General features: G+C 40.1%; 1 protein-coding gene across 6 annotated transcripts in view; it reads right to left on the reverse strand.

Moving 5' to 3' along the window:
* The window catches only part of NEBL (nebulette), a 695,182-nt gene that overhangs the window by 210,803 nt on the left and 457,714 nt on the right, over nt 1–26,665 (reverse strand). For 4 of the 6 annotated variants that reach the window (XR_013519569.1, XR_001913030.4, XR_001913034.4 and 1 more), the window contains exons 25-26: nt 23,577–25,267; nt 1,098–1,180 (exon numbers count right to left, since the gene is read on the reverse strand). The gene's annotated coding sequence lies outside the window, so the exon portion shown is untranslated. The remainder of the gene's footprint in view (nt 1–1,097; nt 1,181–23,576; nt 25,268–26,665) is intronic. The other 2 variants (XR_013519570.1, XR_001913033.4) reach the window with 1 other exon arrangement.

The following is a 26,665-nucleotide window of genomic DNA, read 5'->3' on the forward strand; positions in this document are numbered from 1 at the left end:
CCACCCCAGAATGAAACATCTTCCCAACACCACAGATTCCTTTCTCCCAAGGGCTGACACTTTTGATTTTATGCATAAATCACTTGTAATAGAGACATTAAAGCTCAGGTCCAAAAAGACTGGAAGTTCAGCTCCTAGAATTGATAATTTAGTCATATGGAGACTCAGATAACAGCAGAAAAGGAGCATCTATTTACTTCAGGACTTTTTTTTAAACTGCAAGTTTGACCCAGATGTAAAATTAGATTTTAAAGCTTAATGAGAATTTTATCTTCCTTTTCTCAGCCCCCATACTTTCTACTTCTATGTCTCCCAAGATTTGAAAGACATGTTCTTGAAAGTCATAGACATCTAGTCCAATTTGTGTAGCTTAACTGGAAGAGGCGGGTTTTTCATATTCCATTAACCACATAATCAAATTAACTTTAGAATTATCATGTAGAAAACACTGGTTCATAAACACATGCTACCTAGAAACACAGAAATACATCTAGAAAACATAGAAATACATCACCGGGTCTAACTAAAGGAAATATGGAGCTGTGCTTTGTGTTTTCAAAGAGACAATGGTTGATGCTTTTATCTACACTAACAGTCAAAAAAATCATATGATCTCTTCATAAAATGCATTATGCGTAAGCCCAGATTGAGTGGTGTTTATAAAGCAACCTGTTCTGAATAAATCAAAAATGAAAGACTTTTAGAACTAGCAGGAATCTTCTAGTTCCATCCACATTAGTTTTCAGATGAAGAAACAGAGAGCTAAAGAAATTAGAGAGGAAGCATTTACCCCTACTTCCAAAGATAAACAGAACCAAAAGCCGACAGTCCCTTCCTCTCCCTACTCCTGCTGAAATTTGTGAATCCATTATAACACTCATCCAATGAAGAGTCAAGCTGCGACATTCTGTGTCAAGCTACCTCAGAATGAAGATTTTCCCAGGTCCCCTCATTGAAAGTTCAATGAGTTTTATTCTGTACTTCACCTTTAATAGCATTTATTTTCCATCAAACAATATCATAAAATATCCTGTTTTGCAATTGAGCAACAATGGAGCAGAGAGAGAATATTAAGTTATCAAAAAGAAGTTGCTTACTTGGAGATGTGAATGGTCAGAGACTTCTCATATCCTGTGGTCTGATGGTAATCGTTCGTCTTAACAGGGACTGAATATCGACTCTGAGGAGAAAAAAATCAGAAAGGCATATTCGTGATGGCTTTAAAAAACAGACAATGCTAGAGTGCTTTTTCATTTTTGAGAAATATCAACTAAATATGTACTTTATATTTACTATGTAGTTAAATACCTACACTGTAATTTTCATGTCTTCTGGCAATTTATTTTCTTTTGCTTTATAGGTTACATTTAATAGAAAGGCCACCTAAATGATTATCTTGTAAATTTCCTGTTTAATTATTTGGCAGATCTAAGTTATTTAGAAATATAAGATTTCCTCACAAGAAAGAGAAACCGATATCCGCTCTTATCTAGTAAGCTCACTTTAACATGAATAGAATCTTGAAATCAGTACTTTCGATGGAGAAATTCTTACTGGTATGTCTCCTAAGCCACAATTATTGAAGGATAAATACTTCTTATTTCCATTTAAACTACTTTTCTAGGAAATGGAATAGTAAAAAAAAGTTCAGCTTGTCTCATACAAATAATGTAAAAACACAATACATTTAGAGACCCAGTGGTGACTGGCATCTGGAATTACAGCAGTGAAATGAAGAAAATATTGTGAATCCCTCAAATTGTCAAGACCCAGCTGAGAAAAAGATCAAAAGTGAGACTGAACGTGCAGGTGAGATTGTATTACTAACATAACAGACAAAGTTAAGAGTTGATCATCAGTCCTGGCCACTACCTCTTTGGGTTTTAACCTCATTTAAGTTTTTTAAAAGGATTGATAGACGGGCAAAGACAAGCTATAAGGAGAAACCATAAAAACTGAAATTTACAGCCTATAAAAGACAGAGGAAGTTTAATTTTGGCATATAAAGTCTTAACCAGCCAGGTGGATGCCAAACGTAGTGACTATTTCTTCAAAAGATAGGTAAGTTCTACGCTTAATTGCAAAATAAAGCAAACAAATTTGAAACAGGTGTCATAAAACCACCCCCCTTACTTTGTTTTCTTTATAGAAAAATCAGGAGTTCGTGTATACAATAGCTTACCAGGAAGACAGCAAAATGTAAACACTTAGAGATCTTTCAAGAAGCTATCACTGTAACTGAAGTCTTGAGGGGAATTGGAATATTCACAGAAAATAAACCTTTATGAACTAAATATAGGCTACAATTGTTGTCATTTTAAAATTTTTCTCAAACCTTAGATGTTGTACAGTGAAAAATAAATAAATTAGAAGAGTCCAAGCAAAGCTACTGTTTCCTATAAACTTAACTCTTACCATAAAACCAAAGTTCAGATCTATGTATTTTTTAAATCTTTGCAAGAGTCAAGTTTTTTCTTTAGGAAAATCCAACGGCCTCAGCCCTGGCCTAAAGCTGATTCAGCTGTTCCTAATAACTTTTTAATGTTAGTTTCTTAAGGGATCTGGGAAGTTTCCAGAAAAATTTAGTAAATGTGAAGATCCTTACTATACACCAAGAAGAGACACTGCTAAATGCCAAAGTGTACCATCCTCACACTGAATTTCTAAACAGCATTTTTCACATCAATATTTTGCTTTGAAATATTTAAAAGATTGGGGGGAAAAGGTCATTACGTTAGATTTTATCTCCCACATGAAAACTCTTAGCTAAAACAAAACAAAACAAAAAAACCTTTATTTTTTGTAGAGTTTATAGGTAAAATTTAAGTTAAAAATTATGTTGAATGGCTGGATAAAGGGATAGATGAATAAATTAACAATAAACCAAATAGAATAATGGTAGAACTAGGCTGTGGAAAAATGTGTTCACTGTAAACATTTTTCCAATTTTATACTTGGACATTTTCATAATTAAATGCTAAGGGAGAAAAATCACAGTTAAGAAAAAATGACCATTCTGAATTTTATCAAACAAAAAGGCTTATTTTACCAGCCACAAATCAAACCAAACAGCAAACAATTTTCCAAAGAGGTTATGGTGAGTGACTAGCTCACATTGTTACCGGATGGAAGGTCTTGACTATGCATTGTCCACTTCTTGGCGTGTTGAACAAAGAGTTGAACAAAACACACAAAGCAACAAAAGAACAAAGAAAAAAAACCCAGCAGACGAATAGACTAATAAAAGCGCAAATTCACTGAATTAAACGTACACTTCACAGAGCAGAAACAGGCTCAAGCAAGCAACTCAAGAGCTTCCCAACTGCAACCTTCTTTAGGGTTTTATTAGGCTAAAAGAATTTGGTTACACCCCTAAATTACCTTTAGAGGCCTCCAGTTGGTTACACCCTATGAAGGACTGGCCCACAACCAATTAGAGGCTGAAGTGGAGACTTGACCCATGGCCAATCAGAGGCTGAAGTAGAAACTTCTGTCTTGTTATCACAGGGGTGAGGATATGGCCTGTATGCTGCCCATTCTTGCCTCGAACTGGCTGCACCTGCTGTGCTCTTACTTACGTGAACTGGCTGCACCTGCTGTTCTCTTGCTTATGCCTTGTTCTCCTGCCTTAACACCATGTAGGAACATTAGATCAAGAAGGTTGGGTCTCAATTGAAGAATTATTTGGCAGATATTCCAGGTCAGCAAATAGATGGAATGTGTATAAGGAATTAATATTATTCATTAAAAAAAATGTGTATCTTAACCTATAGCCAAAGCCTGCACCCTGGAGACAGATTAGGCACTCAGAAGACCCAATGACATCTAACGAAGAAAGAAAGTAGACTGGTCCAGACAAATTGGGACCACAGGGGTTCATGAGTCCCTCCTTAGGTACCTCTGTACTAAAACCAGGTTGTTCTCTCTTCCACATGATTGGAAGAGTCTCTATCAGTTGAAATCACCTGGAAAGGACCACAGTTTTCAGCAGGCAATAGGAAAAGACCCAAGGTTTGCAAAACTCCAGATGGGGAGGACAAATTCATTGGTAGATAGGGAGGGCCAGTGTCTACCCTGAGATCAGGTACAGCAACAAAAGCCTGAAGCCCGCATGGGCCAGGGAAAGTAGTGCAGGTAAACAGGGTTGTACCTTTTGATCCTAAAGCTTTCAGCCACAAATCTTGTCATTTGGCTATCTGAGGGAGGTAAGAGTTTTGGGGTGGTTTTGCAGATAGAGAAAAGCCGAGCTCCATGGAAGTCAATGATACCAGGTAACTACACAGCAGCACCTCTCCGTGACTTTGACATCAAGACCCTTTACGGGCTTACAAATTATTGAAAGCCTCTAAGTGCTTTTGTTTACAAGGATCATCTATCAACAGTTACAATATTAAAAATTAAAATGGAGACTTTTTTTTTTAGATGAAGTTTCACTCTTGTTCCCCAGGCTGGAGTGCAGTGGCATGGTCTCTGCTCACTGCAACCTCTGCATCCAGATTCAAGCAATTCTCCTGCCTCAACCTCCCAAGTAGCTGGGATTACAGGCATGCACCAACCACCATGCTTTTGTATGGTAGAGATGGGGTTTCACCATGTTGATCAGGCTGGCCTCGAACTCCTGACCTCAGGTGATCCGCCCACCTCAGCCTTCCAAAGTGTTGGGATTACAGGTGTGAGCCACAGCACCCAGCCTTACTAATTTATTTCTAAGATGACAATAATAAACTCACTACATGTTAATGTATATAAATATTATATAAAAAGACAAAATATTTTAATATATAGTTTCTAGATAACGCTATTATTTGCTCATAAAAGAAAGAGAATGGAGAAGAAAAATAAGTATCTTTAAATAATTGTGAATATTGTTTTTATCTTGCGGACACCCTGGGAAGATCTTGGTCCCAAAACCCCTATTTTCTGGAATGCACTTTCAGAAACACTCATACAGGAAATGGCTAAGATTTTGAGCGTTCTTAATAACATCTGCCATTGTAAAAGTTGCCTTCATATTGACAAGTATAGTTTATATATATATAAAGGAAAATCTTTGTAGCAGTAATGAGCTTCAAAGAGAGGTGAGTGACCAAGATATTTTGGGAATTATATCAAACATAGCTTAAAAGATAGTTTTGAAATAACAGTCAGATTATCCAAATTTGAAGTCTTCAAGGCACTTTGCTGTCTTCCCCTTCTGAGCCTTTAAAAATTATTTTTTAATAGTTTAGCAGCTTGGAAACACAGTTATAAATGATTTCCTTATGTCCCGAACTCATGATATAAACCCAAGCCAAGCTGCCAGTAAATTGATTAAACCCAACCCAAGTTGCCAGTGGCTGGAAGACTGGTCTTCACCATCCAATGGACATCTAGACCTAGGCTGCCTCTCTGGGCAGGTCTCACAGAGCCCACAAACTCCCCCGACACAGCGGGAACCACGCTACTGTTCCTTCATTCATGCCCTCTCTCTACATAGCAGAATCCTATTTATTCTAAAGGCCAGCCATCTTTTAGAATTTCTCATTTTAAAACTCAGAAATTCTCAACACTGTTTTTCAGAGAGAACAACCTGAGCCATAGGGAGGAAGTGAATCTCCCAGGATCCCAGACAATTAATTGGCCCAGACAAGAATAATATGAAGGTCATTTTTTATCATTATCATTCACAATCCAGTTGTCTCCTGTGCTTCTGTATGCAAAGAAGTCTACATTCCTGACTCAAGAAGTCAAATGTATTTGTCTTTCATGCTAAAACTAGAAGGACATTCATTTATATGTATTATGTTTTTGTATCTCACCAAAACAATGCAATGTTCTATGAAAACTCGAGCTGCATTTAAATCTGAACTGCAAGTTGTTCCAGAGAAATGTATTTCTTTGGCATTTCTTCTATGGATGTATACAGTGCTCTTTCATAGCAGTGACTCCTGAAAAGTTAAAAAATCACTGTCTTTTTTCTCCTCTTCAGAATTAATTATTTAGTTTTAGCCCTAGTTTTGGTTCATTCATTCAGCCAACAAGTATTTATTAGATCTCAGTCACATGGCTGAGACATTGGAGATACATGATCTTCATGTGCCTTTCTTACAACCACAAGGAGCTCCAGAAGGCTGTGTGATCCTGATAACACTGCTAACCTCCTTATCCCCAATCCTCAAAGCCTCATCACAACTACAAACTAGAAGACCATTAGGAAGGGCCCCAATGGGTTTACATCAGTCAGGCAAATAGCCACTTTCTCCCATACAACTCCACCCCATACGAGTTACCACCCTTCCCTAACTCCTGAAACCACTCTGCCAGATCCTCTGTAACTCAGAGCAAAATCAGCTAACTCTTCAGCTATGCTTAGAGCATTCCTTTCCAGTGACGGCCATGAAACAATGCTTCCATAGAGCCCTCCTACGTAGACTGCTTTCTCCTCCACACCTGTAGGATCTCTCAGTCTGGAGGTGAGGTCATAACTCCCCATTATTGCTGACAGACTTTTGTCCTTCCAACCTCTGTTTTTTAGACCCTGCCTTATACTTATATATTAATAACAAACATTTCTATTTATTTAATATATAGTTTTATTTTTAATGTTGTCTGAATATATAGCAGTTTAGCCCCTATTATTGGAGATTGACACTATTTTCAGTTTTTAACCATATAAATTGTATTGCCATGAACAACTTTGTGGTTGAATTTTAGCATAGTCTTTGGTTATTTCCTTAAGATAAATTCCAAAAAGGAGTTACCCTTGAGCCTTTTACAACTACGTCCTAGTCCTAAAACCATAATTCAGCCAAATGACACCCAGTGTGAATCATCCACCCTTTGGAGAGCCTGGTTTCAATGATTCCTATTGTTATAATGAAAGACTATTTCAATAAACTAACATTTATTGAGCACTTCCTTATATTATTATTACTTTACTTTATGTTCTGGGATACATGTGCAGAATGTGCAAGTTTGTTACACAGGTGTATACATGCCATGGTGGTTTGCTGCACCGATCAACCTGTCATCTACACTTGGCATTTCTTCTCATTCTATTCCTCCCCTAACCCCCCACCCACCAATAGGCCCCTGTGTGTGATGTTCCCCTCCCTGTGTCCATGTGTTCTCATTGTTCAACTCCCACTTATGAGTAAGAACACGCAGTGTCTGATTTTCCATTCCTGTGTTAGTTTGCTGAGTATGATGGTTTACAGCTTCATCTGTGTCCCTGGATGAAAAAACCATGAACTCATCCTTTTTTATGTCTGCATAGTCTTCCATGGTGTATATATGCCACATTTTCTTTATCCAGTCTATCACTGATGGGCATTTGGGATGGTTCCATGTCTTTGCTATTGTGAGTAGTGCTGCAATAAACATATGGGTGCATGTGTCTTTATACTACAATGATTTATAATCCTTTGGTTATATAACCAGTGTTGGGATTTCTGGGTCAAATGATATTTCTGGTTCTAGATCCTTGAATCACCACACTTTGTCCTGAACGAAGCTCAGCATACATCTAAATAAAGGTCGTTACCAAGAAAGGTATCCCTGTGGGAGGTTTTGCTGCTGTATAAAGACATTCTCATTGGGGGCAACTTTTAAAGCCTTTGGGGCCACACATTTTTCAACAGCAGCAATGGGACAGCACAATTTTCCATGAGTAGCAGATTTTATATCTGAGAACCTTTGTAGCAGAGAACTGTCTTTTGTTTTGGAAAGCACCTTATAGGGCACATATGGATGGAAAGACGGTTTGTGTTTCACGGCCTGCAACAGTGGAGTTCAAAGTATTTTGACTGTTCTCTATAGAAAGTAACATGTTTTGGCTGGGTGCGGTGGCTCACGCCTGTAATCCCAGCACTTTGGGAGGCTGAGGTGGGTGGATCACAAGATCAGTGCTTTCTGGTGCCATAGCTGATGTGCGCCTGCTCCAGAGCTTCATGTGGTTTTCGGAAGTTAGGCTCTGGTGAGTGGATATTTTCCTAGGTGTGTCTTGGGGTTTGAATGTGTCTAGGTACATTGCTCATCATAATCATCCTACTTAAACTTCACTTATCATTGGGTTCTTATTTTTTAATCAAATCTGGGGAATTTTCAGGCAATATTTCTTTAAATGTTTTTCTCCCCATTTCCTTTCTCCATTTTTCCTAGATCTCTAATTACACATATGCTTGACTGCTTCACATTGCCCTACAGGTCATTAAGACTCTTTTCATATTTTTCTGTCTTTTTTTTCTCCATGTACTTGGACTTCTATTAATCTGTTTTCAAATTCATTTATGTTTTCTTCTGTTGTGTCCCAACTACTGTTAAGTCGATCCATTGAATTCTCTAAATATCTTTTATTTCCAATCTATGGTTTCCATTTGGTTCTTTTTTAGTTTCTAAACTTTACTTCTGAAAGAAAGTTGACTGTGTCTTCATTCATTATATCCATCTTTTTCTATATATTCTTCAAATATTTATACTGATTATTTTAGGTTTTGCTAACCCAGTGTCTGAATAGTCTGTGACTCTACTATTAAATAATTTTTCTCTTGACTGAATGACTTCTGTGTTTTTATATAACTGTTTTTTTTAAATTGCAGGCCAGACTTTATGTCTGAAAGACAAGTAGAGGCTGAAATCTCAGGCTGGGATATGGCTTTATTTCTACTAGCACAGCCTCTGAATATCAAGTTCAGGAGTCTAAGATCTGTCTTTGTTTTTCAGACTACCCCTTATATTTCTGTACTGTCACAGAACAGGTACCTTTGATCTTAGCATGAGTTGAATTGAGTGGGGATTTGGTTACAGCATTTTTTAGACTCAGATCACATTCACCTTCAAACACTTTGAAAATGAATCTAGGCCTCTCTCTCTCTAGTAGCATCCTGGAGCCAAACTTTGCAGGACTTCAAGATTTCAAGTGTGCAAGATGTTTAGCCTGCTACACCTTGAGGCTGTGAAACTGCAAGAACATAAGACTACAAAACTCCAAGACCACTTAACACCTCAAGGCTGTGAGAATGCAGATCAGGAAGGTGAGGAATTTTAAGTGTTCAAGAGTAGCGGATTTTGAGACTGTGAAAATGTGAGATCATGAGAGTGCCTTCCATTTTTTAAAATAGAAGTTCTTTCTTAGAGCAGTTTTAGATTCACAGCAAAACTGAGCAGAAAGTAGAGATTTCCCATGTACTCCCTGCCCTATACACATACAACTTACTCTACTATCAGCCTCCCCAACCAGAGTAGTACATTTGTTACAATTGATGAACCTACATGGACACATTATTATCACCCTAAGCTTGTAGTTTACATTAGGTTTCACTCTTAATGTTGTACATTCCGTGAGTTTGAATAAATGGATAATGGCATGTCTCCACCTTTATAGTCTCATATAGAGTACTTTCATTGCCCTAAAAATCTTCCGTGTTCCCCCTAATGAATAGTGATGACCTTCACTACCCTCTCTGCCCTCAACCCTTAGCAACCACCTATCTTAACGTTTTCCACTTTTCAGCCATTGGTTAATGGTGAAAGTCATCTTAGAGAGTTTAGAACTCTCTGTATCCAAATCTAACACAATATCATGCAGCTCTGTCAAAGACCAGTGGCTTTTTCCTAAACTGAATAAAGATCATTCTTCTCCAGCTGGCTTTCTCTGCCCAATCTTCTCCAACCTCAGAAACTCATTCCATGTATGAAAGTATCCTCTGTCCCTTGGTTACCAGGAAGGTCTGGTTACTGACAAAGCTGGTCCCTTAAAAGACAGGATCTTTCCCTTTTGTTGTCATGAAAGCCATACACAAAACCAAAAAAGTCAAGCAGTGCAGGCTTTATTCAATGGCCATGGAATTGAGAAGAAGCCTCAGGCTCATAAATCAACCTCTCAGGTCATGAGAGCCAGGAGCCCACAAATAAATGGCATCTTCAGTGAGGGGTTTGGGCATGAACAGCAGAGGGAGGAATATTCATTGACTTTTCTGGGAACAGGCAGAGAGCTTCTTAGAACTGGAGTGCTGCCTTCATTTTTGTCCTTTTATAGTTTCTTCAGTCTTTGTCACAGTAATTTTTAACTGTTATGGCAATAGTGGGAGTGTCATGTTGCAAGGAAATTAAATTATAATGATGTTAGAGGTTCTTCAGATGTCAAATGAGCTGCCATCTTGGATCCCACCATTTAAGCCAATTTGATCACAAGGAGGATCATCTGACTGCAGGCATTCTGTTATTTAAAGATTTGCAGAATTAAGGCAGGGTAGAAACACAGCTAGGTCATATAATTATTATACTGGGTAACAATCTCATCTTTTGGGAATTTAGTTCTTTTAGATTTCTTTGCATTCGTAGCTAATTCATAATTTAAAGAAAAGTATAATTTTTTGGTATATGTATATATATATTTCCTGTTTCATCAGGAATACAGGTCTTGCACACACTCCTACATTTTAACCCAAAATGAAAACCAATTGTTCTTAATAATGGGTTAAAATGTAGGGTAGGGAAAATGATATATAATTTACTCCTTGTAGCCTCATAAATGACCGAGTGTGCTTTAGTAACAAGAACCATTTTCACAAAGGGAGAAAAATGACATATGGTACTTGTTCAAGACACATAAAGAGGAATAAATGCTGCCTTGCATTCTACTAATTGAAAAATGGCTTCATTGCTGCTGCTGACACTGGAAATTCTACATCATCTTTCTAAAGTAGAGACCTCTATTGTTATGTATTATAATAGCATTTACTATAAATGGAGTTAGTTATAAGCAGTAACTGTTTGTAATCAAACTTTCATAAGGATTTTTGGTCAGTGAACTGAAAATAACCACAGATGTAGGATACATGGGATGGGCTCTAAAACTTTATGATCCGTCTTGGTCAAAGTTCTCCTTCCTCAGCTTGCATTAGCATCATGGATTTTAATATAAAGGCAGAATGGTTATCAATCTACCAATATGCTTTACAAATAGCTCTGAGTGCTTTATGGTTTAGAAATGCTCTTCCAAGAGAGTGTCATCTGGAGTAATTTACCACAATGGCATCAAAGTAATTCCTCCCCCAAGCTGGATGGAGCTAAAAGAGCTGGTTTTCTCTGTGTATCAGAACACTAGATTGGGACATATAAACATTTTTAAAAATCGTTAGTCTGAGAGTATGCTTTCTTGCCCTGGCATGTCCATCACCAATCAATCATGTGGTATCCCTCAACAAGGAAAAATACAATTTTTTTAATGGTTGTCATAGATGAAGACTTATTTTCATGATACATGTGTGTACTAGCTGAATCCATCTCATAATTATTTTTGTGAATTTGTTCAAAGAAAGTTTTAGTTTTATTGGAAAATGAATTTTGTGCATTCTAGGGATACTGATTTTCTAGGAATTGATGGCAGAAAAAGAAAAATACCATTCCCAAGATGTCATCATTTTAAATGAAAATTCTTGGTCTATGATCAAAAAGAGAAAAAGAAATTGGTAAAAATATTCTCTTATTCATTAACCGTTGTGGCTTATTAAATTGGAGTCCTTTACTGTAATAACCCATCAGCAACTTCCCTACGCAACACAGGCGCGGGTGCACACGCATGCACACACACAGACACACACTCTTTATCAGCACTATGGCATGGCAAGTACTGGTTAGGCAATATTAGGCAATATTAACACCAATACCCTGGATGAGGAATACCTGAATTTGGAAAGTCAGATCATTTCCCTCAGTTTCCCTGGCCACACTCTTCATTCCCTCTTTATTTAGTAATAGAGGAGTAGTATGAAAATTAACACACCAGTCTGAATTTTGTCCTAAATTCAGCATACATCTAAATAAAGGTCTATATCTAGAAGACCCCATCGTCTCAGCCCAAAAACTCCTGAAACTGATAAGCAACTTCAGCAAAGTCTCGGGATACAAAATCAATGTGCAAAAATCACAAGCATTCCTATACACCAATAACAGACTTAAAGAAAGCCAAATCAAGAACAAACTGCCATTCACAATTGCTACAAAAAGAATAAAATATCTAGGAATACAACTAACAAGGAACATAAAGGACCTCTGCAAGGAGAACTACAAACCACTGCTCAACGAAATAAGAGAAGACACAAACAGATGGAGAAACATTCCATGTTCATGGTTAGGAAGAATCAATATCGTGAAAATGGCCATACTGCCCAAAGTAATTTACAGATTGAACACTTTCCCCAGCAAGCTACCAATGACCTTCTTCACAGAACTGGAAAAAAACACCTTAAACTTCATATGGAACCAAAAGAGAGCCCACATAGCCAAGTCAATTCTAAGCAAAAAGAACACAGCAGGAGGCATCACACTACTGGACTTCAAACTATACTACAAGGCTACAGTAATCAAAACAGCATGGTACTGGTACCAAAACAGAGATATAGACCAATGGAACAGAACAGAGCCATCGAGGCAACATAACATATCTACAACCATACAATCTTTGATAAACCTGACAAAAACAAGCAATGGGGAAAGGACTCCCTGTTCAATAAATGGTGTTGGGAAAACTGGCTAGCCATGTGCAGAAAGCAGAAACTGGACCCCTTCCTGACACCTTACACTAAAATTAACTCCAGATGGATTAAAGACTTAAACATAAGACCTGGCACCATAAAAACCCTAGAAGAAAATCTAGGCAAAACCATTCAGGACATAGGAGTAGGCAAGGACTTCATGACCAAAACACCAAAAGCATTGGCAACAAAAGCCAAAATAGACAAATGAGACCTAATTAAACTCCACAGCTTCTGCACGGCAAAAGAAACAGTCACTAGAGTGAATCGGCAACCAACAGAATGGGAAAAAGTTTTTGCAGTTTACCCATCTGACAAAGGGCTGATATCCAGAATTTACAAAGAACTCAAACAGATTTACAAGAAAAAAACAAACAAGCCCATTCAAAAATGGGCAAAGGATATGAACAGGTACTTTACAAAAGAAGACATACATGAGGCCAACAAACATATGAAAAAATGCTCATCATCACTGGTCATCAGAGAGATGCAAATCAAAACCACATTGAGATACCATCTCACGCCAGTTAGAATGGCAATCATTAAAAAATCTGGAGACAGCAGATGCTGGAGAGGATGTGGAGAAATAGGAACACTTTTACACTGCTGGTGGGAGTGTAAATTAGTTCAACCATTGTGGAAGACAGTGTGTCAATTCCTCAAGGACCTAGAAATAGAAATTCCATTTGACCCAGCAATCCCATTACTGGGTATATATCCAAAGGAGTATAAATCGTTCTACTATAAGGACACATGCACACGGATGTTCATTGCAGCACTGTTTACAATAGCAAAGACCTGGAATCAACCCAAATGCCCATCGATGATAGACTGGACTGGGAAGATGTGGGACATATACACCATGGAATATTATGCAGCCATCAAAAATGATGAGTTCATGTCATTTGTAGGGACATGGATGAATCTGGAGAACATCATTCTCAGCAAACTGACACAAGAACAGAAAATGAAATACTGCATGTTCTCACTCATAGGTGAGTGATGAACAATGAGAACACATGGACACAGGGAGGGGAGCACTACACACTGCAGTCTATTGGGGGAAATAGGGGAGGGAGAGCATGGGGGAGTTGGGGAGGGATAGCATGGGGAAAAATGCCAGATGTGGGTGAAGGGGAGGAAGGCAGCAAATCACACTGCCACGTGTGTACCTATGCAACTATCTTGCATGTTCTGCACATGTATCTTAAAACCTAAAAAAAAAGAACAAAAGAAAGAGAAAGAAAGAAAAGAAAAGAAAGAAAGAAAGAAAGACAAACATTTGGAATTGTAAAATAAAATAAAATAAAATAAAGGTCATTACCAAGAAAAGTATCCCTGTGGGAGGCTTTGCTTCTGCTGTGTAAGGACATTCTGACTGGGGGCAGCTTTTAAAGCCTTTGGGGCCACACATTTTTCAACAGCAGCAATGGGACAGCACAATTTTCCATGAGTAGCAGATTTTATATCTGAGAACCTTTGTAGCAGAGAACTGTCTTTTGTTTTGGAAAGCACCTTATAGGGCACATATGGATGGAAAGACGGTTTGTGTTTCACAGCCTGCAACAGTAGAGTTCAAAGTATTTTGACTGTTCTCTATAGAAAGTAACATGGTTTGGCTGGGTGCGGTGGTTCACGCCTGTAATCCCAGCACTTTGGGAGGCTGAGGTTGGTGGACCACGTGATCAGGAGTTCAAGACCAGCCTGGCCAACATGGTGAAACCCCGACTCTATTAAAAATACAAAAATTAGCTGGGTGTGGTGGCACGTACCTAGAGAGAGAGAGAGAGAGAGAGGAAGGAAGGAAGGAAGGAAGGAAGGAAGGAAGGAAGGAAGGAAGGAAGGGAGGGAGGGAGGGAGGGAGGGAGGGAGGGAGGGAGGGAGGGAGGGAGGGAGGGAGGGAGGGAGGGAGGGAGGGAGGAAGGAAAAAGAAAGAATCCTCAGAGATATTTCAAGCACACTGATGTTTTAGGACTTGTGGGGCGAAGACAAATCTATTTTCTTTGGATCTCAGAGGCTAAAGTATTTGCAGATACTTTGTGAGTTACACACCCATAATTTTATTCAGAGCCAAGTCAAGTGATGGGGGACAATTATCAAGCTTCATATTTCTGTTTGGAGTCAAAGGTTTCACAGGAAGCACACTATCTGTTGAGCTCTGTTACAATGAAAGCATCAAATACAGGAACTTAGCTCAAATCCAGGTCTCTGCTTTGCACAAACGTTCCTGAATGCTTCAGAACCTGATGGACAGCCTGCCCTTGTAAAGATAAAGTCTGCAGAGCATTCTTTGAGCTCAAACAAATCAACTTTGTCTTCACTTGCGCTAATATACGTGCCTGATGTTTGGCTTTAATATTTGGTTTCTACATTATAGTAGAAAAAAATGTCGGAATCAATATTTATTCTTACCACCTCTGACCACTGTGCTGGTTTAACCCTCTAGTCATCTAGTTGCTAAATCAATCTTGACCAAAGTGGGCCAAAGATCAGTAGGCATTGATTTACCAGCTGGTGCCAACTGAAACTGCTCACTGCTAGTAAAGCCAGTATCCAGGAAGGCCAAAGCGAACCCAGGTTGTCTGTCTGATTATCACACCTTGATCATCAGGCAACCTTTGCTCTTCTGTCCAAGTTTATCCAACAAGGGTTCTACCTAGATTCTTGGGGGACCCATCCAAAACTCCAGTCAGCTTGACTACATCCCTGTGCCCCTGCTTAGCCACTGGGTCCTCACTCATCTACAAGCAGGAATCCTCTCAAATTACAGGGACCCATCCCTTCCCCATGCCACACACACATCTTCAACTGACACTAACTGACACCCTTCCCAAGAGCCTGGAGCGCCAACTGTCATATCTCATGCCAGGATCAGATCTTCTTAGAGGCCAGCATTGAGGCAGATCAAGTCTGGGCATGATTATTTTCAAGGACACCTTCCCCACCCCATTTTCAAGCACAAGCTGGCCCATGTGACTTTGCTCAATTTTCCTCACCTCACCTCAATCTCCTCTTCTTTTTCTTTTTCCAGAGCAGGAGCCTCATGCAACCTGCTCATGCCTAAGTTTGCCCAAGGGTAAAAGTCAACATTAGGCCATTTTTTACCTGCTTTTTGAGAGTAATATAAGAAATACTAGACCTTTTCTATTTCTTTCTCAAGCTATAGTAATATCTTCATAGAAACATTTTTATGCGCATTGTTTTCTTTCAGAACAAGTCTGTTTACGTATAGCTTCTAGTATCTGGTGGAGAAATTCAAATCTCTGACCTCTGCAAAAAGTAGCATCATGTCTCACCGTAGAGGGCAGCCCTTTTGCTGCAAAGCCTCACATCCATCAAAAGCCCTTCCAACACTTAGCTTTGTAACTACTCCCTTGACCTTGTCATGGAAGCTACTCAAAGTTGTTTGTTTTTGTGTTTTTGTTTTTGTTTCTGTTTTTTTGAGATGGAGTCTTCTTCTGTTGCCCAGGCTGGAGTGCAGTGATGCGATCTTGGCTCACTACAACCTCCACCTCCAAGTTTCAAGCGATTCTCCTCCCTCAGCCTCCTGACTAACTGGGTTTACAGGCACCCGCCACCATGCCCGGATAATTTTTGTATTTTTAGTAGAGGTGAGGTTTCATGATGTTGGCCAGGCTGGTCTTGAACTCCTGACCTCAGGTGATCTGTCCGCCTCAGCCTCCCAAAGTACTGGGATTATAGGTGTGAGCCACTGCATCCAGCCTCAAAGATATTTTTAGTCTTATCACCTTAATATATGTTGTTTGCTCTAAAGAATAGATATTTATTTTTATGCTAACATGAAACAACACATATAAAGGAACATAGCATAAGACGTTTGGTCAACACTGCAAATTGAAGCAAGTGGAATCCTCTCCGTCACATAATTTACATTCCTCTATTGCAAATATCACTTATTCACATGCTCACATGCTTTTTTTAAATTTTTTTTTATTGAGATGGAGTCTCACTCTGTTGCCCAGGCTGAAGAGCAGTGACACAATCTTGGCTCACTGCAACCTCCACCACCTGGGTTCAAGAGATTCTTGTGCCTCAGCCTCTCAAACAGCTGGGACCACAGGTGCATGGCACCACAACCTGACTAATTTTTTTTGTATTTTTAATAGAGATAGGGTTTCACCATGTTGGCCAGGCTGGTCTCAAACTCCTGACCTCAGGTGACCTGTCCACCTCAGCCTCCCACAGTGCTGGGTTTACAGGCATGAGCCACCATGCCCAGCCTATTTACATACCTCTTCACCCTTATATTCTATATATCTTTTTTTAATGCAAGTAATTTTAGATTAATTTTAGTCTATGACATTTAGTACCTCTAATAGTCTCGAAGATTATTGATAAGGCCTTGGAATAATACTATACTATACAATAGGGCATGACAAATATCTCTCACCCATGTTACCAACTCACAGAGACTCAGGTGTGAGAAAGGCAAATGTTGACAGAGGAAGTGGTTCAGAATCACTGATCTGTCCAAATTTCAGACCCCATAGACATGTAGGCATCCAGGACACCTTTTTCTTAAAAAAACCTTCTCATTAATTTTTTAAGGGGCCAAGAATTCTGTTTGTGTTCAAAGGCGAGACTGTTGCTATAGTTTAGATGTTTGTCTCCTCCAAATCTCATGTGGAAACTGGATTCCCAATGTTGGAAGTGGTGCCTAGTAGGAGGTATTTGGGTCATGGGGCTGGATTCCTCAGGAATGGCTTGGTGCTATCCCTATGTTAATCAGTGTGTTCTCTCTCTATAGTTCAGACATGATCTGATTGTTTAGAAAGAGCCTGCCTGGCTCCTCCTTCCCTTCTCTCTTACTCTCTCTCTTGCCATGTGGCATACCTGCTTCCCCTTCACCTTCTGCCATGAATAGAAGCTCTCTGAAGCCCTCATCAGATGCAGATGCTGGCACCATGCTTCTTGTGCAGCCTGCAGAACCATGAGTCAAATAAACCTCTCTTCTTTACAAATTACCCAGCCTCGGGTATTCCTTTATAGAAACACAAGACAGACTACATGGCTGTAAATACTAATTTCTAATTCAATAAGGAAATGGAACATCACTAACCTTTTTAAAATTTCTTCTCTAAGTAGAGAAGAAAGTGAAATAGCATCTGTGATGGTAAAACATATACTTTTCCCAAAAACTCTATACATAATTAAGAGGGCCAGGCATGGTGGCTCATGCCTGCAATCCAGGCACTTTGGGAAGCCAAAGGTGGGAGGATTGCTTGAGGCCAGGAATTAAAGACAAGACTGAGCAACATGGCAAAACCTCACCTCTACAGAAAAGTGTTTAAATCTTGAGTAGCTGGGATTACAGGTATGTGCTACATAGTGGTGCAATGCCTGTAGTCCCGGCTGCTCAGGAGGCTGAGATAGAAGGATGGCTAGAGTCCAGGAGGTCAAGGCTGCAGTGAATCATGATTGTACCACTATGCTCCTGCCTAGGCAACAGGGCAAGACCTTTTCTCAAAAAAAAAAAAATATATTAAAGAGGCACGTGACTGTCATTGTCACTTTACTTTTCTTCCAAAAGAGCATAATACTTCTCACATATATTTCTGTCGGAGCCCTGCTGTTTGAGGCTACTCACTGTGCCAGATGAGTTTTGGGTGGCAGCATTAGTGGAAGTGCAAATAATCAGTCAAAGATCAACAAGCAGCAGGATCTATTTTGCTAATGCTGACTGCAATTCATCTGTCAAAGCCATTTCACTTTCCCGATATGTGCGCTATTAACTTTGTCATAGGAAAATTAGTCTAAGTGATTTCTAAAATTATTTCTGAATTTTAAGAACAGACAACAGAATTGTATACACATGCAAGTTGACTTCTTGGAATTCTACACAGAAATCTAAAGGCATCACGGGTTGAGCGTATCTTTTCTTCCACTTTCCTAGTTAAGAAAAATTTGCAGTTCAGGAAGGGCTGACCTTAAATAACAAAGCAAAAGACAGTAACCCAAGGAGGATAATCTGGCCCCACCTGCCCTTTTTCTAGAAATGAAAGTGTCTAGACTAAGATTTCTTTATTGCTGCCAGGACAGAAAGAAGCAGAGGATTCAAAGGTATGGGAGCGCCTTCCTCTATTCATAAAAAAAAGGTAGCAAGATGCAGGTGAAAATTACTGTACAGAGAGGTTTTTCAGTTTCGAATAGTATGGCTGGCTGCACAGAAAGATCCCACAAGGTTACATTTACCTTGATGAATTCACTACACCCCGAGGTCTGGTCTCAAGCTGGCAAGTTAAGAAACTTGATTTTACTGGGTATGTCGGAAGTAGCTCTGTCACCCCTCAGAGGGACACTTGCCTTAATCAAGTTGCAAAGACCAAATGCCTGCTTATGATGTTATAATGAGAAGCAAGCATATGGGAAGCCAAGTTATTAGAGGGCTTCATGGTGTGCGTGGAAGCAGAACACAGGAGTGGGACGATCTGAAAATGAATCTCCCAGTGCAGGGTGCTTCCGGCCCTCTCACCCAGGAATATGTCTGCCGATGGAATCATAATGTCAATTTATTGTACCGAAGCTTCCTCCTTCCTGGATGCTATTTGGATATCTCAGCACTGACTTGAGGGATACTTTCTTTTGTCTCTGCTTTCATTATAGACCAATTCCTTTGGCTTATGCACTTATGGATAGTATCTTGGCTCTGCTCCTTAACCACTGAAAGCAACCCCACCTGCTGTATTTGATTCCCAAGTCCTTGAGATGGTTGTGTATTGTTATGACCTATGTGTGTGCAGGGCTTACTTGCCATAGTTCCCATGTACTCACAGCAGCAATTATGTCAACTAATATACCTATGAATGGGGCCAGGCATGGTGGCTCACACCTGTAATCCTAGCACTTTGGGAGGCCAGGGCGGGTGGATCACCTGAGGTCAGGGGCCAAGCCTGTACAGTACAAGACCAGCCTGGCCAAGATGGTGAAACCCCATCTCTGCTAAAAATACAAAAATTATCTGGACATGCTGGACACCTGTAATCCCAGCAACTCAGGAAACTGAGGCAGGAGGATCGCTTCAACAGAGGAGGCAGAGTGGCAGTAAGCTGAGATCTCATCACTGCACTCCCGCCTGGGGGATAAGAGTGAAACTCTGTCTCAAAAGTAAATAAATAAATAACCTGTGAATGGATAATTAGGGAGCACCTACCGTACATCTGAAACTCAGCAAAATGGTGGACACGGGAAAGGTATGTACTCCCAGCCCCCAAATACTTTCGTCTGTTGGTGAAGGGCAAACTACTACATGTAAAAAAAATTGAAAAATCATAAATGGTAGTGTAAAGCCATAAACGTAACAGGAGTTATACAGAGGGAGGAGTCAAGTGCAAGTGAAAGTGACTCTTCCTTCGTAGAAAGGAAGATAGAGGTAGATTCTGCATGGCAGGTGGGAGAAAGAATAAGAAGTGATTTTCCAGTCTGGAAAAGGAAGAAAGTCTTGTTCAATGTAAAGTCAGATCCTTAAATTGGAATAATAAATGAAGTGAGCGACATAAAAATTATTGCCAAGTCTAGGGAGTGTTGGAACATAGTAGGTACTCAAAATTGCCTGTTGAATAAGTGAATGAAGTGGGACTACAGTGAGAAATAAGATTCATTTAGTGGTACATGGAAGAGTAGACATCTAAAAAATAAGGAAGCACTATACAGATGTGATATCTTATCAGAGATATGAAATATACCAGAGATTCCCATAAAATAATTAATTTCCCAGTTCATTTTTTTTTCAGTTAAAGGGCAAGCACTTTCACAGTGGCATAATTCTACCTGTAGAAGTTCTGCTCAGAACACACAATGTTGAACAGGAAATTTTCCAGACAAATGGCACACAATGAACCAAGTAGATAGCCCTGCATAATAACCATTTACCTATGCATCGTCTATTCATTCCTTCTTTAGAAATTCAAAAGCTTTTTCCAACATTCACATTATGAGGAGAAGGAGGCACATTTATTCTCATTTTCTTCCCATTCTCTTTTCTTGTCTTTCTCCATTTCTCATTCATTTATCCATTCCACAATATTTAGTGCCTATTATTTGTCAAACATGTGCTAAGAATAGTGTATACCCAGATTTTTCTTAGAAACTTATGCAATGCTTATCTCATGGACAAAATAGACAAAGAGGTTAGTAAATAAGAAATACCCAGCAGCAAAACTGCAGAGCTGATGTGAAATAAAGGAGCAAGATGCAGTGGTAAAGAATGACAGGAAAGAAAACAGCCAGACACAGCAGCCAGACAAGGAGGCTAAGACCTGAACAATAGGAAGGAGCCAGTGGTGTGTGTGCATACACAAATGTGTGTCTGTGTGTGTGTGCATACGTGAATGTGTTTCTGTGTGTGTGCCTGCATGAATGTGTGTCTGTGTATGTGAGTGTGCATCTGTGTGTGTGAGTTGCATGTGTGAGTGTGTACTGGCAGGGAACAGGTGACAGAAGCCTGGTGCCCCAGGCAGAAGGAATCGTATGCGGGAAGACTTCAAGATAGAAACATCCTCAGCACATTTGCAGACCCTGGGAAAAAAAGCAATTTCCCAGCATGTGTGGGGTTGAAGGATGAGGGGAGAGTGTGGAGGTAGATGAGCTTGGTGTAGTTCAAAAGGCACAGCTCACAAAGTGCTGCCTAGGCTAAGTAGAGTTTGGATTTTTGTCAAAGAGTAAGTGGGATGGTGATAGATTCATGCAAGAGCAACCTGCTTTCTGGATGGAGACTAGGTTTGAAGGATGCAATGTACCAACACTAGAGCTGTAGGTAGAAATGCAGTCACCCTGGTAGAGCTGTTGGCAGCTGAAACTGGAGAGAAGTAGTTACAGGGAAGCAGGTGGATTTCAGACATATTTTAGATGTAGAAAGACAGGATTTGTTGATGGACTGGAGTTCAGGAGGAGGGAAAATAAGAAAACAAAAATGTCTGCTGATTCCTCTCCTATCTCTTTCCCTATTCCACAGTCTACGAATGATTTTGTAAATTCCTGGTGTCATGTTCCTATCTCAGGTTAAAGAAGAATTTAACAGCAATAAACCTCAAACAAAAGCATTCTGATTTTGGACAAGGCTACCAATAAGAAGTAGAAATCTCTCAAATATAATTCTCACATAAGGCTTTTAGTTGTATGAGAAAGAAAAGCAGTAAATACTAGCGTAACCAAATGATATGGTTTGGCTCTGTGTCCCCACCCAAATCTCATCTCAAATTATAACCCCCACATGTCAGAGGAGAGGCCATGGAAGATGGTTGAATCATGGGAACAAACTTCCCCTTTGCTCTTCTTGTGGCAGTGAGTTCTCATAACATCTGGTAATTTAAAAGTGTGTGGTACTGGCTGGGCGTGGTGGCTCATACCTGTAATCCCAGCACATTGGGAGGCCGAGGTGGGTGGATCATGAGGTCAGGCGTTCAAGACCGGCCTGAACAACATGGTGAAACCCCATCTCTACTAAAAATACAAAAATTAGCTGGGTGTGATGGCATACACTTGGAATCCTAGTTACTCAGGAGGCTGAGGCAGGAGAATCGCTTGAATCCAAGAGGTGGAGGTTGCAGTGAGTTGAGTTTGCACCGTTTCTCCAGCCTGGGCAACAGAGTGAGACTCCATCTCAAAAATTTAAAAAAATGTGGCACCTCTCCCTTCACACTCTCTCTTCTGTTCTACATGGTAAGATTTGCATGCTTCCCATTCTCTTTCCATCATGATTGTAAGTTTCCTAAGGCCTACCAGTCATGCTTCCTGTTAAACCAATTAACTATGAGTCAATTACACCTCTTTTCTTCATAAATTATTCAGTCTCAGGTAGTTCTTTACAGCAGTGGGAGAACAGACTAATACACCAAACCTTTGTCATCAAACAGGAAACCATTATCTTTCATTATGAAACTGCTAAAGACACCACAATTTTACAACCTCTATCTGCTGGTGATTTAATTAATGTGAAAGACTTAATCATATGAACCAATGTGCTGTCGAAGTCCAGACACACAACCCTCCTATAAAGTAGAAATTTGGTCACGATATCCCCTGCTGGCAATGTTGATTATATGTGGCCGTGCAAATAGGGGAAGAGACAGCACATGGCCTGAGTGCAGAAGCCACGTCACAGAACTGGAAGTCCTGGCCCAGTCACTCCCACACCAAATTCAGTCCCCAAATAAGTCTTCTCTGTCTCCAAGCTTCAGGGCATGGCATAAAGTGAAAACAAGGAAGTTCCAGTTTTGAATACACAGCCAGGTTTGTTGGTAGAAAGAGAGCATATTTTGGCTGGGCACAGTGGCTCACACCTGTAATCCCAGCACTTTGGGAGGTGGAGTTGGGTGGATCACCCAAGGTCAGGAGTTTGAGACTAGCTTGGTCAACATGGTGAAATCCTGTCTCTACTAAAAATACAAAAAAATAACTGGACATTATGGCAGGTGCCTGTAGTCCCAGCTACCTGGAAGGCTGAGGCAGGAGAATCACTTCAACCCAGGAGGCGGAGGTTGCACGATGAGCTGAGATATCACCACTGCACTCCAGCCTGGGCAACAAGAGTGAAACCCCGTCTCAAACAAAAAAGGAAAAGAAAAGAAAAGAAAAAGAAATAGAGCATATTTTTTAAAATCTTCCCTCAAAATCACTTTTCAAAACAGCCTTTTTCCCTCCTTGAATGTAAATGTAGCAAGTTGAAAAATTAAGTCCGTAGGTTCCTTCTTCTCCTGAGTCCTTGCCTTAATGTGGCCAATACCAGAAAGACTTGTTCCATTTAAAGTCTGATCATTAAACTAGAAGTGGCTTAAAGGAACTAATTGCTCATGGGAGATTTGTTCTTTCCAAGCAGTAGAACAGAGAGCTCTGTAATGTCCTGTGTTCCAAATTATAATTATGGCCAAAATAGGTCCTGATCCAAGCACAAAAATCCTTCTCATATTTTGCAGTTCTTAATTAGAAGCGTCTGACCTAATGCAATTTGGTTCAAAAATGTTAGTAATGCAAGTAAAACTCTTGTTTTTAGAAATTGGGGGGGTGGTTTTTGGTTTATGTTGCTGTTTTCTCATTTTTCTTTACCTCTGTGGGGTCGTTACTTTTAAGTTGTCCATCAGTTGCATGGCAAATGTATTTTACAAAAGATCTATCTTTTGTTCAGGAACCATATTTGTCTGGGAGAAAAATGTCAGAAATGCAGTGTCTGAATTCTGTGTCTGAACAGTACATCTGGGCCATACCTATGTCAAACAAGCAGAGACAATGGTTTTATCCTGGTTTGACCTCCAGTCTAAACTGGCTCCACATCCAGGAATAGAGCAGAAAGAGGCAGGTTATGGATTAAATTGTGCCACCCCAAAACTCATACATTGAAGTCCAAACCCACAATACCCCAGAATGTGATTTTATTTAAAATAACAGATGACACTATTTGATATAATTGAAATATATATATATAATTGAAATTTCAGATGACTCTATTTCAGTTAAGATGAAGTCATCCTGGAATAGGGTGGGCCCAATCCAGTATGACTGGTGTCCTTATAAAAGAACACCATGGGAACAGACAAATACACATGGCAGGGAGAATGCCATGCCAAGATCAGAGTTATGCAGCCACCAGCCAAGGACCTACCAGAAGCTGGGACAGAGGCCTGGGACACACACTTCTCTAAGGCCTTCAGAAGGAGGGTATGGCACTTTGCCACGGTAACCCTAAAAAACTACTGCAAGGACCTTGTAAATACGTCCCAAAGCACTTACCTTCTTTACGGACTACCACATTCTTCATTACAAAACCACTTTCTTTCAAAACTATACTTTCTTCTTACTCGCCAAAACCTTAGGCAACGTAGAAGTACCTCCTTGCCTTGCCCAGGGGCTCTTCATTCTAAGTGCATGTTAAAAACCCTCAGGTGGTAGATTGAAATCCCTAAGCAGCTTTCCACTGGCCACACTACTCAGCCATATGACCAAGCAGACCATGTGCAAGCAGATCACCCTGGCAAGGCCATGGATGCAGAGATAGACCCCCGACTTCTATATTACAAAGAGGAGCAAAATGAAAGCTATTACTTGGATGAAGTTCCTGCCATAGGATTTGCAGATTAACCTAAGTTTACCTTTGCAACTGGAATGACAAGAGATATGGTAGGGCAGAATCTTCAGAAGAGAAACCAAGGAGCTTCCTGTGATTCATGGGAGAATGGAAGAATCACCCTATCGTCCTACTGAGAGGGAGTGAGGGTGCACATGTCTGGTGCCAGGACAGTACCGTACCACTGGAAAGGAGGGGCCATTCGAGCACAGTGGATCTTCTGTTTTGCAAATGACCTGCTAGACCCTCAACCATGGATGCATGGGGGAAAGTATAAAATACAGAAATTTGCTTTAAAGCATCTGGGGCATTGAGAACTCAAGACCCATCAGCATTGGTACAAGTAGTCAGGAATGGAGGGCCTCACCAGACACAGCGCTCCTGACAATGGACATGATGAACCTCACCGAAGGCATCGGGGAGCTGCTTCTGCAGCCTCTGCTGTCAACAAGGAACAACAAGCAAATCCTCCAGCAACAGATAATCATTATGCCACAGGGCAACCAAGAAGACTTGTGCTCAGAGCACCATATGATCCATCATCTAGAAACTAACTTAACTTGTCTGGAGGAACTTAAAGAGGGGCAATGGCAGGGCAGGTGAAGGAGGAGCGGGAGAAAAACACTTATCTGCGATTCTTCTTGTTGTCCTCACTTTATCCCCAGGAAAGTGTGGCCTGAGGAAAAGAATAAAAAAAGGATGCAGTTTCTTCTTCACTGTGTTTGGCATTAATACAAAGACATCGATGAGCAGAGTGTCAATCACAATAAACTAAAATCAAATTAAGAGTACTTGTGAGAGCTCTGATGATCTGGGACATTTTAACTAGTAAGTTCGCAGCATTATTATTAAAAAATCAATTTCATGAATGAGTGCCTATTTGCTAACACTCTCACCTCGTCAAGGGAAGGAAAGATATGAATACACGATAAGTCTTGAGAATCCTTAAAACGTGGTTCACATTGTTGCAGAAAAGACAGGACAGGAGAAAGGAGGTGCTGATGGAAAGAGGGAGACGGCTCTGGGAGAAAAGACAGTGCAATGCTACAAAGATGAACTGAGCAAACACAGAGGAAAATCAATCAAAACCAAATCAGCAAGTCAGAAAACGTCTAAAAGCCACAGGACACGTTTCCAACTTCTCTAACAAAGTAATTTGCCTTTCTAATAAGTACCCCAGTTATGATTCTGGGAAAGTTGAATCTCAGAGGAAGTTGCTCAAGATCAAATAAGTTATTAAAAGAACTATGAAAAAATGCTGAAATTCTTGAATTCCATCTGGCCTCTTGCCCTCGCCAAAACACTAAGTTTCTAATTCCATTGCAAGGCCCCTGAATTCAAAATCTAAAAGCATGACAGGACATGAAATGGCCCTCTCTCCTAGGTGAAAGGATTTCCTTTCCCCATCACCAATGACTCTGACTGTTTCCATATATTTCCTATTATAAATTCTGTCACCATCTTTCACAGAAGCTCTACTTATAGGACTAAATATTGAACTGTTGGCTTAATAACAACTGATTGAAAAATGGGTATGTGTTTCCCACTTTGGGCTCATTGAATTTGGACACAGCTCCCCTGTGAGGAAATGCAGCTCCATGTCTGATGGCTTTTACAGCTGTAAGAGGGTGTGGAACCCAGTAAGGACCCACAGGATTAAGGAGGAAGCAGGGGATGTCCCTTAAAGCATATTGAGATGTTCCCAGCTGCGTATGTGGTGTGGGTGGAGAGGGGAAGTTACTGTACAGGAAAACATGGGCATGCTTTCTGAAAGCATTGCTCTACAGAGAAGGAGCCAAAACTCTAGGGATTGTGTTCGGATTCAAGACCTCTACAGCAACCTATCAGAACATCAGTCCATGAGAAGCAACACACGGAAAGAATGTGTTGACAAACTAACCATTATATTCAGTGTTCCTTACACTTAACAAATAAAATAAAAAGCTCTTACTATAACTTCTCTTCATCAGCCTGGGAGTTTTGTGTCACTTTTGAGTTTCTGTGGTTGATACTAATAAAACACAGGCAGATGGAGGGGAAAAAAGTAACCACAAATACCACCTTTCCCAAGGCT

The sequence above is a fragment of the Callithrix jacchus genome, chromosome 7 (assembly GCF_049354715.1).
Source record: "Callithrix jacchus isolate 240 chromosome 7, calJac240_pri, whole genome shotgun sequence".
In the NCBI taxonomy this organism is placed as follows: domain Eukaryota; kingdom Metazoa; phylum Chordata; class Mammalia; order Primates; family Cebidae; genus Callithrix; species Callithrix jacchus.